This window comes from Crinia signifera, chromosome 4, assembly GCF_055691185.1.
Source record: "Crinia signifera chromosome 4, ASM5569118v1, whole genome shotgun sequence".
Taxonomy (NCBI): Eukaryota; Metazoa; Chordata; class Amphibia; order Anura; family Myobatrachidae; genus Crinia; species Crinia signifera.
In genome coordinates this window covers 316,105,595-316,125,118 of record NC_139220.1, presented here as the reverse complement: position 1 = coordinate 316,125,118, position 19,524 = coordinate 316,105,595, and the positions used below count along the sequence as shown (strand labels likewise).

Genomic DNA, 19,524 nt, shown 5'->3' with positions numbered 1-19,524 from the left:
CAGCGGCAAGCATGGCAGCACGGGGAGCAGCTGTGGGTGAGATTTATTGGTGGGTGGTCAAGGACGCTGGCTGCTGAGCTTGTGCTTCCTTCACTGCTTATTAAAATGACTTCTATCCCTCTGCTGATTTAAAAGGGTTCCTCACTCAGGTGCTCTCTGGCCCCTCTTCTGCTTTATCAATTTTTTTCTCTGCCTGCTGTTTCATACATTTTTGGGGGGAAGCAGTGAGGAGGGGGGAGATGAGCAATAATGAAGCATGGGAAGAGGATCAATTTTTATGAAGCTGCAGCAGCATGGAGGCCTAGAGCAGTGGTCAGGGAACTAGGAAAGAGGAATAATGCACCCTATTACCTAGGTTAAAAAGTCAAGGTGGCACAGGGCACAGTCAGGGGGGCAGAGACCACAGTCAGGGTCACACAGGGCACAGTCAGGGGGAACAGGGTACACTCAAGGTTAAAATAGACACGCCCATAGTTGTCACTAGACACTCAGATGAGTGGAACATGATACGCCCCCTCAGCATCTAAAATCTCCCTGAAACCACTTTTCAAAAGTAGGCAACACTGTCTAACGTTAACCATAAATAATAAGAACTTGTCCTGGACCAAAACCCAAGGCACCCCTGCCAGTATCCCAGGTAGTGGCACAACTACAAGTTTTGAGCCCCCACACCAAAATTTCAACAGCTCCCACCTGCCCCTCCCCCACAGTTACCCCCCCCCCCCCGCCTTACCCTTTCAAAAGCCGCTTCTGTAGGTTCCCACACCTTGTCTGCGGTCCCGGCTCCAGCTTCTAATGAAAACGGACCATCACAAAATGAGACATACTCAAAAACTGTCTGCTGTATGCATACCTCCCAACTGTACCGCTAAACGCGGGAACGTCACGACCGGTAGTGTCCCGCTGCGGTGGGGAGGGCGTCTATTCTGACAGAATAGATGCTGTGCGCAGGGTCTATTCAGAGGCGCAGTGGCCAAAAACAGGGGTGTGACCCTCATGACCTGTGTGACCCTCATTAGCATATGCCACACCCTAATTTACGCAAGCCACACCCCTTTCCAGGCGCTCGTGCGGGTCCCTATTCTTGCCATGGAAAATTTGGGGGTATGCATTACAATAGCCCCGCAGACACCCTGTGCCCACAACTACACAGCGCCTCCCCGCCACCATGGGATCTGTGGGGCTATTATTACCCCACTGATCCCAGGGTACCACAGCATACAGTTTGGGAACCATTCGCTTAAGCAATAAATTACTTGGAATATCTTTTTTAGGTACTTGTGTAGTTTCACGGCGGCAGCTTATGCTACGTTTGAAGCTACGTTATCAGCGTAGCCCATTGGCTGCCTTAATTGTGTAGTTTCACGGCGGAAGCCTAAGCTATGTTATCAGTGTAGGCTGCCACCGTGAAACTACACAAGTAACTACCGTACTGTTGCCGGGAACTGCATCTCTGTCCCCGGCGTCACTGGCAAGCCTCAGCGCCTCTCTCACACTGCCGGTGCCACCATGATCCCCTCTCTTTGTCGGAGAGGGGATTATGCTGGTGCCAGCGGAGAGGTGCTCCATCTGTTTGACACGCAGGGGCATCTCAGACGCTCCAGCAATGACACGCTCCTGTGTCTGAGTGGCTATTACGGCAGGGTACAGCAACCCTGCCTACAGAGTTAGTGGTTCTGTAGCGCCTTTTCAAACCCCACTATCCACGACACTCCGAAGCGTGGCGAGTGCATGCGTTACATGTCCATCTGACATTTTCATACCCTCACTATCCACGTCAGCGTGGAGTTGATTTTATATAGTGTGGCGTGCGCAGCGAGCCACCGAGCCCAAAGCGTGGTGAGCGGACGCGGATTACATGTAAGGTAATCTGCTGCGCTCGCCACGCTTTGGATCATGCTGGCGCCGGCGGTGTGAGAGAGGCACTCAGTAGGCTTGCCAGGGACGCCGGGGACAGAGAAGCAGTTCCCGGCAACAGTACGGTAGTTACTTGTGTTTCACGCCGGCAGCCTACGCTGATAACATAGCCAGGGACACTTAAGCGGCCGTGGGAACACTACGCTACTTCTGACTGACTAAACTAACTACGCTGGCCACGGGAACACTAGGCTGATTCTGACAGGAACGCTACGCTGACGGCATAAGCTGTCACCGTGAAACTACAGAAGTACCTCTTTTTATAATGTTCTCTTTATAACAATATTTTTAAGCTCTGATCCAGAGTTATATTATAAACAGGCTACTTGTAACTATAAAAGTTCACATTTACATTGCGGCTCATAATACACTCCAGACTTCCATACATTCATAATTTAAAAGTGTCTATCTATCTATCTATCTATCTATCTATCTATCTATATATATATTTTTTTCTTTATTGAAACTTCCTTGTGTCTGTAAATGTAATATTTGTCACATTGCACTAGTTAGAATACTTTAGCTTTTGTCCTATCTCAATGCTGCTACACTGCTTTATGGCTTGCTGCGCTTTGTCATGTTATTACAGGTTTGGAACCTCTGGGCACCCGTAGTTGTAGTACAGAGATGACTCCAGAACTACAGGATGACGTCAGAGAGGCGGTGTCACGTGACCAGGAAGTCCCCCTGGTGTCTGCAGACGGAGCTGGCCGGACTCCATTCCGAATTCACACATCACAGGCTGAGGTATATAATCTGTGTATTACTGTATTTCCTGTGTGACCTCTGCACCCTGCACTCACCAAGCACATTGCCCTGTATGGGAACTGCCTTAGGTCCTGAGGGAAATGGCTGCTGCCCTGGTAACGTGACGCTGACCCCTCATGGTGTAACATTGTTATTGCCCTGATGACTACACTTGCTGGTTACACAGGTCCGTGCAGTGCGGCCTCTTCCTGTATTCGGGTCTCTGGGTGCCAGGTCTGTGGTGTATACAGTGTAGGAAGGCAGCCCCGGCGGCTGGGTCATTTGTACAGAGTGCCAGTCCCCTTTGCCAGCTATAGAGAGAGAGATAGATTATATATAACAGAAGGGGCAGGTACTGACTGATAGTGGTATACAGCCTCTAGGTCGACATGCATTGAGTCAACCACTGAAGGTAGACTAATGAAAAAGGTCGATGTGGCTTAAGGTCGACAGGGTCATTCGGTGGACATGGGGAAGGTTGACAGTCAAAAGGTCAACATTGGTTTTCATGTTTTTTTTGGGGGGCGGACAGGTGGTATTTCATGCTCTACCATCCGGGTATGGAGGGAGAATATAAAAATGTGAAAATCCATGTCGACCTTTTGACTGTCAACCTAATGACCCCATCTGACTTTTTGTTTGCGATTTTTTTTTCCCGCAAAAACGGCCGTTTTCGGCCATTTTCCGAAAATCACATATTTTATAGGGTGTGATTTTCAGAAAAAATCGAATTTTTTCCCAGCAAATTTGCACATTTTAAAGGTGCGATTTTTAGTAAAACTAAAAATCGCATCCAGATGTTTTCCCATTAAAAAGTATACAAATCGTCTATTTAATGGGATGCGATTATTTAGTAAAGGGTACTAAAAATCGCAAAACAAATAGACCAGGTTCTGACTCGCGAATTTGTCATAAACATGCACAGATCATTGAGATCTGTGCATGGTTCTGGTGCAAAAAAAAGAGTTAAAACAAAAAAGTGATCCCCCCCCCCCCCCTCCTGAGCATAACCAGCCCCGGGCTCAAAGAGCCGGTCCTGGTTTCATAAAATCACAGGTACAAACAAGTTGGGGTTCCCTGGATTTTATCAAACCAGCACCAGGCTCAAGGGCCGATCCTGGTTCCCAAAATACAGGGGACAAAATGAGTAGGGGTCCCCCGTATTTCAAGAACCAGCACCGGGCCCAACCAGCTAGCAGGGTAATGCCACAGCCGGGGGGAAACTTTTTATACAAGTCCTCCCGGCCAAAGCATTGTCCCCCTGACCGGTCACCATGGGCAGGGGTCCTGGGGAAGTTGGGACCCCCCCAAAGAAGGGGTCCCCCCCCTTCAGAACTTACCTGCCCATGCTGAAGCCCGATGCTGTCCTCGATGCCCCTGGGCGGTGGGCATCGAGCTAATTATAGGTGTAAAAGAAAAGAACTATTGTATACTGCTGTGGAACTATGAGTCCCAGCAAGCCTGCACCACATGCAGGGACTTGGAGAACCACAAGTCCCAGTATGCGGGGCAATAAAGGGCCCGCTGGGACTAGTAGTGCCCCAGCAGTACAAATAGTTAAATAAAAACACACACACACTGACAGTAAAACTTTATTACATACGGAGCCCATACATCCATACATACCTATGTTGATAGAAGATCGGTCCCCTTGTCCTGTAGAATCCAAAGTGGGGAACCTGAGAAAGCAAAATATACTCATAATGCTGATCTTCGGGGCTTCTCCGGACCCTCCGCAATGCTCTCCAGTGTCTGGGGGTGGGTTTGTTTACATCCGGAGCTCCGCCCCCAGACCGGGACTTCAGGCTTTTCCCGGACCATGATTGGATGGCGGGGCTAAGTCCCGGTCTGGGGGCGGAGCTCCGGATGAAAACAAACCCGCCCCCAGACCCCCGAATTTTGGGTACCAGGATCGGCCCTTGAGCCTGGTGCTGGTTTGATTAAATCCAGGGAACCCCAACTTGTTTGTTCCTGTGATTTTATGAAACCAGGACCGGCTCTTTGAGCCCGGGGCTGGTTATGCACAGGAGGGGGACCCCACGCAGTTTTTTTTTCCCACTTTTTTTTACATTAAAATCACACATTTCAGAAAATGTGCCAATTTTCATGACTAAAAATCGCACTATATCGCACTTTATTGCGCTATTTTGCCGCGAATTTGCATCTCATTAAATATGCGAAAATAACAGTTGGAGGGCCACTTGTTGCCCACCCCTACTCTAGAGGAAGAGTCAGGGATAGGCTGGGATGGGAGGGTAAGGCACTAAGGGGAGAGATGGGGTTAGGCTGGGAGAGTAAGGCATTAGGGCAGGGATGGGGAGCCTTCGGCCCTTCAGCTCTTGTTGAACTACACATCCCAGCATGCCCTGCCACAGTTTTGCTAAGTGCCATGCTACAACTGTTGCAGGGCATGCTGGGATATGTAGTTCAATAACAGCTGCAGGGCTGGAAGTTCCCCATCCCTGCATTAGGGGAGAGATGAGGTTAGGATGGGAGGGTTAGGCACTAGGTAGAGAAATGGGGTTAGGCTTGGTCCCATTAGACACAGGGGAGAGTTGTGGTTAGGCTGGGATGGGAAGGTTAGGTGCTAGGGGGATAGATGGGGTTTAGGCAGGAGTGACTGGGAAGGAGCAGAGGGTGGCAATGGAAGGCAGTGGGTAATATGGGATGGCAGTCAGTGACAAGGAGGCAGCGGGTAATGGGGATGGGAAGGGTGACGGGGATTGCGGGTAATGGGGATGGGAAGGGTGACGGGGATTGAAGAGGGTGGCAGAGAATGATCACAGAGAGGTACTTGCTGATGTTATTATTCTCCTTTATTTATATGGCGCCACAAGGGTTCCGCAGCGCCCAGTTACAGAGTACACATAATCAATACAGGAAAACAGTGACTTACAGTTGAAGACAATACAGGACAAATACAGAGTAAATGATTTTTTAAAAATATATAAATGAGAGAGCGCAAATTAGCAATTTATGCTTCCTGATTCATTTCCTTTGCGGAGATGGCGTCCCAGGCTCAATTGTGAATGGAGTCACGTCCGCCACCTGTTGACAGACCACACACTGGAAGTGCTGTGTCAGTGGGGAGCCGATACATGTGCTCATTATGGAACGCCGTATGTTCCAGCTGTCTGTTACCGTGTGCAGTTACCGGTAATTACATTTCTGGTCTGGTCTTTTAAAAGCGCACATACAGGTGAATAAGTTGATGGAGTATACAACTTCTCCTTGCTCTACACACAGGGCCTGATTCAGGCCTGCTCACTAGGCTGCAGGTTTTCATGGTAGGGATGTGAACGGTTGTGTATACATTCGCATGCAGATGCACAGAGGAGAAATCCTTTGATGGTTAATCAAGGTGGGTGCCAACATCCGCCCGTGCCTTGGAGAATGAAAACTTTGCCAAAATTGACGACAGTACACATGCGCAGACACCCTCCATCGGGACAAAGAGCCACATTTGGTCCTATGCAAACAGGTCTGAATCAGGCCCATTGTGTTTCCCTGTTCTCCCTTATGTTCACAAAGTCTGTGCTCAGTGCCCCCTCCTGCTGCCCAGCTGCTGCTTCTTAGAACACTACCCCCCCCCCACACCACCACCACACACACACACATATACACATACACATCTACCTGTGGTGTCTGCAGATGACACTCCCTATCATGCACTTACCTGATGTTCCTTAGTGACTCGGGATACGGTCACTAAGTCGACGTGACTGAAGGTCGACATGGGCTAGTTCGACATGCCATTAGGTCGACATGGGGAAGGTCGGCAGTCAAAAGGTCGTCATGGGGTTTTTTGTACTTTCACTGTACATGCAACAGGGGACACTGCACTCATCACATATGGGGATAGAGTAGGTGTACTTAAGGAGTCGGCACTTTAAGAAAACTCTATCACCACCCAGACCCCGGTCTTAGAAAAAGTGCCCAGAGGAGTCGGTCCCCTGGATTAGGTTTTATTTTTATTTCTATTTTTTATGACATTTGAGGACAGGCAGACCTTTCAGCGGGGTCTTCTTGCTACGTGGGACCCTGGAGGGGTCTGGTCGGCACTACACGCAGTGGCCCTCTAGTACCCAGCCACCGGTGCCTCCACACCAGGGACCCTCCGCAACTGTGTGTAGTTAGCATTACAGTTCCACGACCAGTGCCATAGCTCCAGGGAAGTGCGGGTGCAGGTAAGCGGCGCTAGATGCTTTTTGTGGCGGTGACCGAGATGCACGACAGTCACAGAAAACGGGAGGCAAGTCTGACAGCCGCTGTGCACAGCCCGGTGTCAGACGGAGAGACAGAAGACTCAGGAGAGGCTGTATACCGTGCTCCGCATTTTGAGTTTCAAATGGCACCATTCCTTATTTCACATAGATGTGAATCACGTGTTTAAGGGGGTGCTGTTGTTTGGCGCCTTCTTCTTGCTAGGTCGGCACCATTAAGGTCTCGAATTTCGCTATACATGGTGATACCCCACACAGATGGCCTCCAAGTTCAACGGACCAAATTGGACAAACGACCTATACTCAAACCACCGACCGACTTTCATGGTCGAGCTAGCCGAGATCATCCTTCACTGCAACCACTTTTTGTACCAAAAAAGGTACTACATCCAGGTATCCGGCACCACAATGGGGTCCAATTTGGCACCTTCTTACGCAGGATTGTATATGCTCGACTACAAGAACACGCATATACTACCCCAGTATCATTACCAAATCAAATTCTACAAGAGGTTCATTGATGATATCTTCTTACTTTGGTCAGGCACACCTGACGAATTAACAGAAATGGTCAACTCACTCAACTCTAAGAATCATCCCATCAAATTTATGCATCTCATCAATGGAGACTCCATTAACTTTCTTGACATCAAGGTCAAAGTACTAGATGGTAAACTACAAACAAGTCTCTACCGCAAAACTACAGACAGAAACACCCTCTTTTTCATGACGAGTCAACACCCACTGGCCCTGAAGAACATCATCTATCTATTTCCCAATATATGGGTGTCATGCGCAATAACACAGATAGTGTTAGCATGGAACCCCAATTGGAAAAATGACTAACCGATTCACACAACAGGGATACTCAAAGACCACACTCAACCGATGCCTGACAAAGTGACTACTCCTCAAACCGTGACACAAATACCAAAGCCCACGAGGATGGTTTTCGTAAACATGTACGATCACGTTTCCCCCAAAGTCCAGAAGAGCCTTAGGAAACATTGGCCTATTATAGCGTCCGACCACACACAAAAGATGCAACACTACGGCCCACCTATGGTGGCATACAAGAAGGGACCGAATTTGAAGGAACTACTCATGCGACCCACCGGAAGCCCACAGACAGACAGCAGCACTACCTGGCTCCACTCTAAACGCCCAGGTTGCTTCCGCTGCGCCGGCTGTACAACCTGCAATAGCCTCATACCGGGTCCAACCTTCCCACACCCACACTCAGGCAGACCAATTAAAATAAGATACCGCCTACATTGCCAGATGGACCATGTCATCTATCTATTAAACTGCCCATGTGGCCTTGCCTACATTGGGATGACAACGAGGAAATTCTGAGAAAGGATGGCGAATCACTGCAACTCCATCAGAGCGGCATTAGAGACTAAGAAAGCTGAGTTACCCATACCACGCCACTTCCTCTCTACAGGACATCAAAACTCCAGCTTACGCTGCCGTATTATTGACTGGGTGCCCCCCCCCCCCGCGGAGGAGATTGGGTCCTTACACTAAGGAAACTAGAGAGCCGATGGATACATCAATTGGATACCCTAGCACCTAAAGGACTCAACGAGAATAACCCCCTTTCCATCTTTTTGAGATAATTCAAACTTTTCTGTGTACCTACCCATGACATAGTCTTGTGTAATGGACACAAAATTGAATAACTATATTCCACGCTACTACAGTGTACTTTTTCTACCTTTTTTCTATTTTTCACTTTTTTTATACTTTTTCTATGCACATATTGTTATTGGTTTGTCGTCCCACCTAGACCCACGTACTGTGTAATGTTTCCCATGACTTTTCTCCCCTCCCTCTTCCCCTATGTCTACCTTCCTTAACAGTGAAAGGACAATATGTGCTACCTTGGAAACCCACATGCACCAATTGGGTTGCATCCTTTGGTGGCTCTTAGTGAACACGTATGCATTTTTTCTAACTATCACGAAAATGTGCTTGCTCTAAAGTCTCATTTTTTGTTAGCGTGTCATAAAACAATCTGTATAACCCCATGTCTGATCACATCTGTATATTACTGCATAATATATCTCTCGTTAGTATTAGACTGCTCCAGACGGTCAGCACCATTCAGATGCCAAACATGGATCCTGCATATATAACCCTCTATCCTCATACCACCTTACACTCTTTGGTGGATGATAGTGCGCTAGAGAAACCACCCTTAAGCAGAATATTAAAATATAAGCAGAAAAAACTTCATCTGCCAGACATAAGAATTAATCACCTTAGCATAATATTTCAAAAACCACCATAGAATCATTGCTATATTAAAACCTTAAGTATTACACGCAATGTAAATATATAGATAAAAAATTTAAAATTTAAAATAAAAATATAAAAAACACAAAAATATAAAAAATACTAAAAACATTAAAAGCAGTAGAGATATTGCAGGTAGTTCAGGACTAGACTAGGATCTGGATGCCCGTATCAAATACATCACAATAAGATATTGATAAGATTAATAAATAACACCGTGGAACACACCACCACTAATCATTTATTGTAAATCGTATAATAAATATCCATTTAGATTAGACTCTGTTCCCGGCCTATATCATTTATTATTATATTTTTTAATTATCACAGCCCATAAACCACCAACTATATAATTCACCTATTGATCCATTTATTAAACATGTCAATACCCTCAATCGTTTTGACCCGTCCATAGCATTAATTCACTCACCCTCTAATAAGAATCATCACCCAATTTAGTATCCAAATAATTTTTCCCATTAACCCCCTTGTCAATCATGCTCTCCCCGGTACTTGCAGTTCACATCGGTCTGGCTATATACCTAGCATTTCTTAACACTTCATGGCTTTTATATAGAACCCTTATACTCTAAATAGCCTTCCATCTAAAAGCAGCCCCATATTATTGCTTTAAGCCATGTAGATCACCTAATTTACTGAGGACATCCCACAGCTCCGGCTAACCCGGAAGCTGTGCGTTCCAGCGTCCAGCTCCTGGCCGCCGACCTTCCGGTTTTACTCACTGTGGCACTTTCCTCTTGATGACCTATTACAACAGGGTCCATTCATCTACCCAAAATTACCTTGTCTGCGTTTAACGGCTTGGCTGTTGAGACTAAACTTCTAAAGAGAATATGTATTCCTCTATCAGTTATTCCAACAATGATCAAAGCTAGGCAAGATGTCATGGCTTCACATAACCATTGGATATGGAAGGCATATGTTCGTTGGTGTGATTCTAAGGGGGTTGCCCAAGGCAATTTTTTCCTTGGCAAGGCTTTTGGAGTTCCTTCAGATGGGACTATCGGCTGGATTGAGGTTATCCTCCCTTTTTTTTTTACTTTCTCTTTATTAACATTTTTGAAGCAGATTGTACATTGATACATTGGTCAGCTTGGTTTCTCTTCAGATTTACATTTTTACGAGAGAACTTTTCCTATCTTTACATCCGTTATTTTTACACATATACACTTATAGCTAAAGAATTACATCGTTATCCCCATGCGTTCCTCTCTGAGCGGAGCTCTCCGATCAATTTTTATCTTATTATATCTTTCCGGGTGCATTCAATTTGCTGGCCCCCGTTTTCCCATTTTTATTTACTATACCAATTACTTTAATTTGCTTTATGTTCCCCTTATTTGTTCCTTTGGTTCATTAAGTGCTCCGTTAAGAGAGAAAATCATAAGTTTAATCCAAACTCATAAAAACTAGATCAATAAACATACAGCAAATAATACAAAATTTTTCAAAATAATCATACAACAAATCATATAAAACATTTTCGGAGCTACTGTCAAGTACTTAACTATCTATAATGTTTATCGGGTCTTCATACGATGCTACTCTTGCCTCGTACCAACTTGTTGTTTGAAAGCATTGTCTTAGATGTGTTTTTATTATCGTTGGTTGTTTTTCTATGATAGGTCCCCATGACAAGAGCTCTTTCACCCTTTTTTCCTTTTGGAGTGTCGCCTCCACCCATTCCATACGGAATATATACATTAATTTTTCTTCGAAGAGTTTCATTGTGGGAGCAGATGTGTCTATCCACCTGTGGAGAATGCTTTTCCTGGCCGCGGCTGAAATTGCCAGTAATAGTTTTTTTTCCTTCCTAGCTGTCTTTATCTCCCTTCCCATTATCCCAAAGATAGACCACTCCGGGGTCAATGGAAACGTATATGTCAATAATTTTAGGGAGAACTGCCACACTTCCCCCCCAAAATTTATTAATCTGGCCGCATTCCCACAGGCAGTGAAACAGATCTGCCCCCACTCTATCACACTTTAAACATTTACTATCTGGAGCTATACCCATTTCGAACCTCCTTTTTGGTGTTAAGTATGTCTGATGGGATATATTATAAAACATTTCTGTGTACATTATAGCTGGTATGGTTTTTACTGAATCCTCAAGAGATTTTATTAGTTTTTCTAATGGTATGTTTGGGAGTACTTCTTTCCATTTTGTTATACCTGTTTTTATTTTCTCATAATCTAAAGGCTGATATAAGAATTTATAATGAGCTGTTATGACTTTCTTGTATGGAACTTGTTTTTTTAATAATATATCCAAAGGATTGTTCAGGTCTCTTATTGTCAAATTTTGTAATACCTGTTTTGTATAGTGTTGGGCCTGTATAAATGTGATATTATGCGTTGTAAGCGGACCATATTTATCTACCGCCTGGGTATATGTCAGGGCTTTGCCCCCCTCTACATCCAAAAGATGTTCTATTCGGCTTATCCCCTGGCTCTTCAGATTTTTAAATGGGTTGCCTGCCCTTCCTTCCTGGAAATCTGGGTTTTGTAGGAATGTTATAAATTGCGATTTATTTGGATTTATTTGCATTCTTTTCCTTAGGATAAACCATAGTTTTCTCAGTGACATTAATAATGGGTTGCTCAATATCTCTGGATCTATTTTTGCTTTTTCTAAGTGTAGGAAATTGACCAAGTTAATATTCCCTATAAGCTCTTGTTCTAAAGATGTATTTGTATAGATTTCAGACTGCTGTATCCAATCCCTCAAGTGCCTCAACATAGCTGCTTGGTTGTACCACGTCACATTGGGGAAGTTAAAGCCTCCATTATTTCGTTTCTGTTGCATCTTAATTAGGCTGATTCTTGCCTTTTTGTCTATCCAGATAAAATCCCGGAACAATTTATTTACTTCAACTGTGTTTTTCTGTGTTAGCAGAAGGGGCAGATTTTGGAGAGGATACAGCAGTCTGGGTAATGATATCATTCTTAATAGGTTCAACCTTCCTGTATATGACAATTTCAGATGTTTCCAACCCCTTATATCTTTTTTTAGTTGATTTAGAGCATTATTTATGTTTAGGTCGTGTAAGCTTGTTATGTCTTTAGGGAGATAAACCCCCAAGTATCTAAACCCTTCTTTTGCCCATTTTAAGTTTATGTCATGTGCCCACTGGGGCTTAGTGCATTTGGTATCTAGGGTCATTGCAATTGATTTCTCAAAGTTCATCCCAAACCCAGATTGGAGACTAATCTCTTTTAGTTTTTCCATAAGAGGTTTCAGGGATTCCTCCGGGTTTGCCACATAGAGCAGGAGATCGTCTGCAAAGGCTGTTATTTTAATGGTTTGTGTTCCCACGCGGATGCCTTTGAGTAAGGTCCAGTTCTGTATTATCCGTAACATTGGGTCTAAAATTAAATTAAAAAGGAGGGGTGATAGGGGGCAGCCCTGTCTTGTTCCTCTAGACATTTCTATATTTCTCTTTCAATGGTCCTGGTGACACAGCTCAACACTGGGATGTAGGAGGGTCCGAAGGAGCCAGGCACCTATCCTAAAGCTTTAGAGGGTAGGCTCCTCCCCTACTGCATCCCTGGACTCTTCAGTTCGTGTTAGGTGCCCACTGGAGTGGGTGCTATTCTAAAGGGCTGCAGGAGCAGCCGAAGAATTAGAGTAGTTAGGGGATTTTTATTATTTTATTAACTATTACCCTAGCTAGGTAGGCACAGTGTGAGGATTTTCATAGTGAATCCTCACACTGCTAGCGCAGCAGGAGCTGACAGAAGCGCGTCCTGTCAGCTCTCTGTGCACAGGGTAGACTCTGTCTGGTCTCCCTGTGCTGCGCTTACAGCCTCTATTAAGAGGCTGCCTGGGCTCCGGAGTAGCCTGAAACCGGCTCCACATTTAGGTGGGGATCATGGGGGACAGGCGCTCCGTGATGGCGGCGGCCATTTTATGCGGAGCTTACACGCTGAGCTCCTGACTGAGAGGACAGCAGCGCTGTGACAGGCATGTTCCAAGTGGTCCCCATTTGAGGGGGAGATACTGGAACAAGGAAATCCTACCTAAGGAGCGGCTAGCTGGGGGTGGTTGGCGCCAAAAGGTCACGGACCCCGCAGCAGCAGGGACTTTGGTCTCTTCCTTCACTCTGACTTTGGCGCCTTTCAGAACGCTTGCAGCGGAGCTGAGCTGGCTTATTGATCCTGGCAGAGTGACTTGGATTTCCTGGGCATCGCTTCCCCGCAGTTGAAACCTACAGACAGCTAAGTGATTGGGTGCATTGACTTTGTATAAACGCTTGTACAATTGTTTGCACTGTGTATATTGAGATATATATATATACGCTTCACTTGCATCATGTCTGAGCATCAGGCTGTGGTTTTGGGGGAGGGAGTCCTTAGTGCACTGAGCGCGTGCAATGTTTGCACACAAAAGTTTGTCCCTGAGCAGATGGCCAAGGGGGGCTTATGTATTACTTGCGCTGATGTGAGACCCATGGGCAGTGAACACCATAGGGGAGAGCAGAGTGAACCTGCGTGGGCCAGTGCCCTAGGCAGGTCGGTAAACGCTTTGGTGCAGCTTCTGGACAGGCAGAGTGATGTGCTGGTAGAATCACAGAGACCTATGCCATCATCTCAGCAGTCGTCTGGCTCCTTACCTCTTACCCAGGCAGATCCTGCACTTATTCAGGTGATGCAGGATACTGCTAAGGGGATCAACAGATTCAGTGAAATACTGGACAAGATGGATGAGGTTACAGGGACCCCTAAAAGGTCTTATGCTATGCCTAATGTGTTAGAGGAAGAGGAAGGAGAGTATACTGACACACCCTGGGACCAGGGTGATGATTTTGAAGAGACCTCTGCTGCTGGTATAGAGGATCTTATTGTGGCTGTAAAACAGGCGTTAAAACTGTCTGTTGAGGATAAGACCCCTGTTAAGGGTGTTTTTAAGCGACAGCGAAAGGAGGCTGTTACTTTTCCCTCAGATGAGGGGTTACAGGAACTATTGGAAGGGGCTTGGAAAACCCCAGATAAGAGGCTACAGATGCCTAAAAGATTCCTTAGTCTGTACCCCATGCCGGAGTCTCATTCTGAACTCTGGGAAAAGGTGCCTGTTGTGGATGCTTCTGTGGCACGCTTATCAAAAGCTACGGTATTACCTGTACAGGGTGGTGCAGCTTTTAAAGATGCTGTGGATAAAAAGCTAGAGGGAAACCTCAAGGCTATTTTTGAAGGGGTGGGGTTTACCCTGCGTCCCCTTATTACTTCAGCCTGGGTCTCTAAGGCCATTATAGAGTGGGCTGGTGAGCTATGCACCATGCTGCAGGCTGACCACGGTGCTTTGCTGGTAGCAGAAAAGATTAAGGCCGCTGCAGAATATGCGGTGGAAGCAGAGGAGGAAGCTCTTAAAATGGCTACCAGAGTATCCACAGTCTCCATAAATGCCAGGAGGGTACTCTGGCTTAAGGCCTGGGAAGCGGACAATGAGTCCAAAAAGGCCTTAGAAATGTTAGCTTTCAAGGGAAAGTTACTTTTTGGTTCTGAGCTTGAGGAGATTATAAAACAAGCCACAGGCGGCAAGAGTACGTTTCTGCCGGCCTCCTCAACAAAGCAGTCATCCAGATTTGCTGCTTTTAGGCCGTCCTTTCGGCCCTCCCCTAGAGGTGGTGCGTCCTTTCGGGGACAATCGTTCAGGGGAAAGTTCCAGAACTCCAGGGGCAAATCCCAAAGGTCCAAGTTTGGCTCTTTCAATAAGAAGCCTGCCTCTAAAGGAGAGGAAAAACCCTCCGCATGACTGCCAGGGGATCAGCCCGGCAGGGATAAAGGTGGGGGGGCGTCTTACACACTTCAGAGACGCTTGGGCTTCTCTAGACCAGGATACCTGGGTCTTAGAGATTATTACCCAGGGTTACAAAATCCCTTTCAGAGGGCGGCCTCCAAAGAGGTTCATCCCCACACCCATACCAAAGCAGGCGCTCCTGCGCACAGCTCTTATGAGAGCGGCTCATTCCCTTTTGGAAAAAGGGGTGGTAGTCCCGGTTCCCAGGGCAGAGTGGAAGAAAGGATTTTACTCCACGCTGTTCCTGGTGCCCAAACCAGACGGGTCTTTCAGACCAATACTAAATTTGAAGTCCTTAAATGTTCACCTTTGGGTAGACCATTTCAAAATGGAGTCTTTGAGAACTGTACTCCTGAGTCTGGACCAGGGAGAATTTCTGGCGTCCATGGATGTCCAGGACGCATATCTGCACGTTCCCATTCACCCGGAACATCAGATGCTGTTGAGATTTGCCATAGGAGACCTGCATTTACAGTTCCGGGCGTTACCCTTTGGCCTAGCAACCGCGCCAAGGGTATTTACAAAAATAATGTCTGTGATGGCGGCAGTGCTGAGGCTCAGGGGAATCACAGTAATACCCTATTTGGACGATCTCCTGTTCAAAGCAGAATCAGCAACACTGCTTCAAAGTCATTTAAAAGAGGCCATCAGTTTTTTGCAGGCTCACGGCTGGATTTTAAACTTACAAAAATCTCAGTTGGTACCATCACAGAGGATCCAGTTCTTGGGAGTCATACTGGATACCCATCTCCATCGGGTATTCCTCCCGGAGATAAAGGCCAGGGACCTGGTCAATCTAGTTCAGGAGATCCTCAGTGCTCCGAGCTTGTCAGTATGGAGGTGCCTCAAACTCCTGGGGAAAATGGTGGCGTCATTCGAAACGCTTCAATTTGCCAGGTTCCACTCTCGAGTATTCCAATGGAACATTTTGTCAGCCTGGTCAGGAAACACTTTGACCATGAAGACGGAGTTGATAGTGCTGTCCGCAGACACTCGGGACTCCTTGAAATGGTGGACAGAGGTAGATTCCCTTCAGTGGGGTCGGTCATTACAGACCTGGGACTGGTTGATAGTAACTACCGATGCCAGTCTCAGGGGCTGGGGGGCAGTAGCCCTGGATCTCAGGCTGCAGGGCCTGTGGACGGCAGAGGAATCAGCGTTGCCAATCAACATCTTGGAGCTGAGAGCTGTCTGGAAAGTGATTTCCTTGGCGGGAGACAGGTTAAGGAACTCCCCCTTGAGGATTCAGACCGACAATGCCACAGCTGTGGCGTATCTGAATCACCAGGGAGGTACACGCAGCAGATTGGCCATGTGGGAGGTGTCCAGAATCTTTCTATGGGCGGAACAGAATGTTCCTGCAGTATCGGCTATATTCATTCCAGGAGTGGAGAATATAGAAGCAGACTTCCTGAGCAGGGAGGAGCTCAAGGAAGGAGAATGGAGCCTACACCCTCAGGTGTTTCACCAGATCACTGCAATGTGGGGAACTCCGGATTTGGACCTAATGGCATCCAGGTTCAACCATCAGGTGCCCAGGTTCTATGCCAGAACGAGAGATCCGCTAGCAGAGGCAGTGGATGCCATGACTACCCATTGGCAGGGAGATCTTCTTTATGCATTCCCTCCTATTCCGATGTTAGCAAGACTGTTAAAGAGGGTACAGGACCAGAAGGTCCCGGTGATCCTTGTGGCCCCAGATTGGCCAAGGAGGTCTTGGTATTCGAGGCTTCAGAGGTTATCAGTGGATTCATGGCGTCTACCTCTGAGACCAGACCTGTTAAGACAAGGCCCATTCAATCATCTGGATTCCGATCGATTGATTTTGACGGCTTGGTTATTGAAACCGCCATTTTGAAAAAGAAAGGATTTTCTGACGCAGTAGTGCAGACTATGATAAAAGCCAGATAGGCTGTTTCTTCTGCAAATTATTATAGAGTCTGGAAGACTTATATTAGATGGTGTGAGAGGCAAAAAGCTCACACATCTCACTTCAAATTATCAAAAATGTTGGATTTTTTACAAGATGGATTTTCTTCGGGCCTAAGCCTTCAGTCGTTGAAGGTGCAGATTTCGGCCTTGTCCATCTATTTTCAAAAAAGAATTGCCATTTTACCGGAGATTCAAACTTTTTTACAAGGGGTATCCAAACTGAAACCCCCTTACAAGCAACCAGTAGCACCTTGGGACCTGTCACTGGTTTTGGATTGCCTTCAGAAGGCACCTTTTGAGCCTTTGAGGTCGGCTGACTTTAAGTTTCTCACGTGGAAGTTAGTGTTTTTGTTAGCAGTAGCATCTGCTAAGAGGGTGTCTGAGTTGGGAGCCTTGTCATGCAAATCTCCCTTCTTAATCTTTCACGATGACAGGGCTGTTCTGAGAACAGTGCCGCAATTTTTACCGAAGGTAGTCTCTGCCTTCCATTTAAATCAGGAGATAGTTCTACCTGTGTTTCAACTCCCAGAGGGTTCCAAGAAAAGGGACAAGTTGAAGACTTTGGATGTTGTGCGTGCCTTACGCATATATGTGGACAGAGTGAAGAGTGTTAGAAAGACTGACACTTTATTGGTATTGTATGACGTACATAAAATTGGTTGGCCTGCATCTAAGCAGACCATTGCTAGGTGGTTGCGATCTGTGATAGCTTTTGCATACACCAAAGTGGGTAGGCCTGTACCGGCCAGAATTAATGCGCATACCACCAGGTCAGTTGCTACCTCTTGGGCGGTCCGACATGGGGCCACAGCGGAGCAGGTTTGCAGAGCTGCCACTTGGTCATCTGTTCACACATTTGCCAAATTCTATAGATTCCATGAGTTCGCGTCGGAGGACGCATCATTCGGGCGAGCAGTGCTGAGAGCTGCAGACCTGAGCGTACCCTCCCAAAGGACCGGCTCTGGAACGTCCCAGTGTTGAGCTGTGTCACCAGGACCATTGAAAGAGAAAAAGGGATTTTTGTAAGAACTTACCGTTCGAATCCCTTTCTCTGATATGGTCCTGGTGACACAGCGATCCCTCCCTTACGCTCAGTAAGTATGCCAGAATTTCATGATGTTCATGTTAAAATGGTTAAAAGTTAACAGTTTCTGTTATAAAATGTGCATATAATATGTGCAGGCGTTTGTACTGAGTTAATGTATTCCAGTGGCTTTGAAAGTTGAACTGAAGAGTCCAGGGATGCAGTAGGGGAGGAGCCTACCCTCTAAAGCTTTAGGATAGGTGCCTGGCTCCTTCGGACCCTCCTACATCCCAGTGTTGAGCTGTGTCACCAGGACCATATCAGAGAAAGGGATTCGAACGGTAAGTTCTTACAAAAATCCCTTTTTTTACTTTTTTGGCCGTTTATCATAAGTGATGTTACTGGGGTGGTGTAAAATAGCTTTACTACCTCTCTAAAGTTTGTCCCAAAGCCCCTTTGTTGCAGTATTTTTTCCAGGTACTGCCATGAGACAGTGTCAAATGCTTTTTGTGCATCTAAGCTTAAGAGCATATTTGTCCCATGATTGGCCCCCGCTATTATTGCTGTTATGGCGGTTCTAATTCCTTTGACCGCATGTCTCCCACTCACAAAGCCTAGTTGGTGTTCTGTTAGAATTGGGGCTATTATGTTCTGTAGTCTTGTTGCGAAAATTTTTGCCATTATTTTAAAGTCTACGTTAAGGAGAGTTATTGGGCGGTAGGATGAGGGTTCTAGGGGGTCTTTCCCTGCTTTGGGTATCATTATAGTGTGTGCATAATTAAATGCTGGATATAAGATGTGGTTTTTATGTATTTGGCGATATATCGTCAGTAGAATTGGGGTCACCTCCTTTTGGAGTATTTTATAATACTCTATTGATAACCCATCGGGTCCGGGTGCTTTCCCTAACGCCATGTTGGCAATAGTGTCTATAATCTCTTCTTCTTTGATTTCTGCCTCCAACAATTCTTTTTGGCTCTGTGAAAGCTTTGGGAGATTGGCTTCTTTTAGTGTTTCCTCTATTTTATCTTGATCTGAGGGATGTGCTTCGTATATGTCCTGATAATAATTTTCGAATTTCTTTATTATTTCCTGGGGTTTGGTCCAGATTGTCCCTATACTTTCTCCCCTCACTGCCGTTATATGATTTTTGCTTTTAGTTGGTTTGGACATGTTTGCTAATAGGGCCCCCGTCTTGTTCCCCCATCTAAAAAAATGGTTTTTGGTATAATCTAAATTTTGTTTTGCTTGTGCCAATAGGTAGCTTTCAAGTAGCTGTTTTTCTTGTTGGTGTTTTTCTAGTAGCTCCTCTGTTGGGTTGTTAATGTAATTCTGATATGCCATTGTGGTGGATTTTTTTAATATGTTAAATTTTTCTTGTGCTATTTTTCTTTGTTTAGATGTAAAGGCTATTATCTCCCCCCTTATTACTGCCTTTGAGGCTTCCCACATTAAAATTGGGTTTCCCATATGTTCCTTGTTATTCTCTCTATAATCTTCCCATTTGTTTTCAAGAAAACACCGAAATTGGTCTGACTGATAGAGATAGCTAGGGAACC

At 45.9% G+C, this 19,524-nt stretch overlaps 1 protein-coding gene across 1 annotated transcript in view; it reads left to right on the top strand.

The window, feature by feature from the left end:
* Nucleotides 1-2,526: 2,526 nt before the first annotated feature.
* The window catches only part of LOC146073355 (uncharacterized), a 34,944-nt gene continuing 17,946 nt past the window's right edge, over nt 2,527-19,524 (top strand). The window contains exon 1 of the mRNA XM_083180532.1: nt 2,527-2,664. The gene's annotated coding sequence lies outside the window, so the exon portion shown is untranslated. The remainder of the gene's footprint in view (nt 2,665-19,524) is intronic.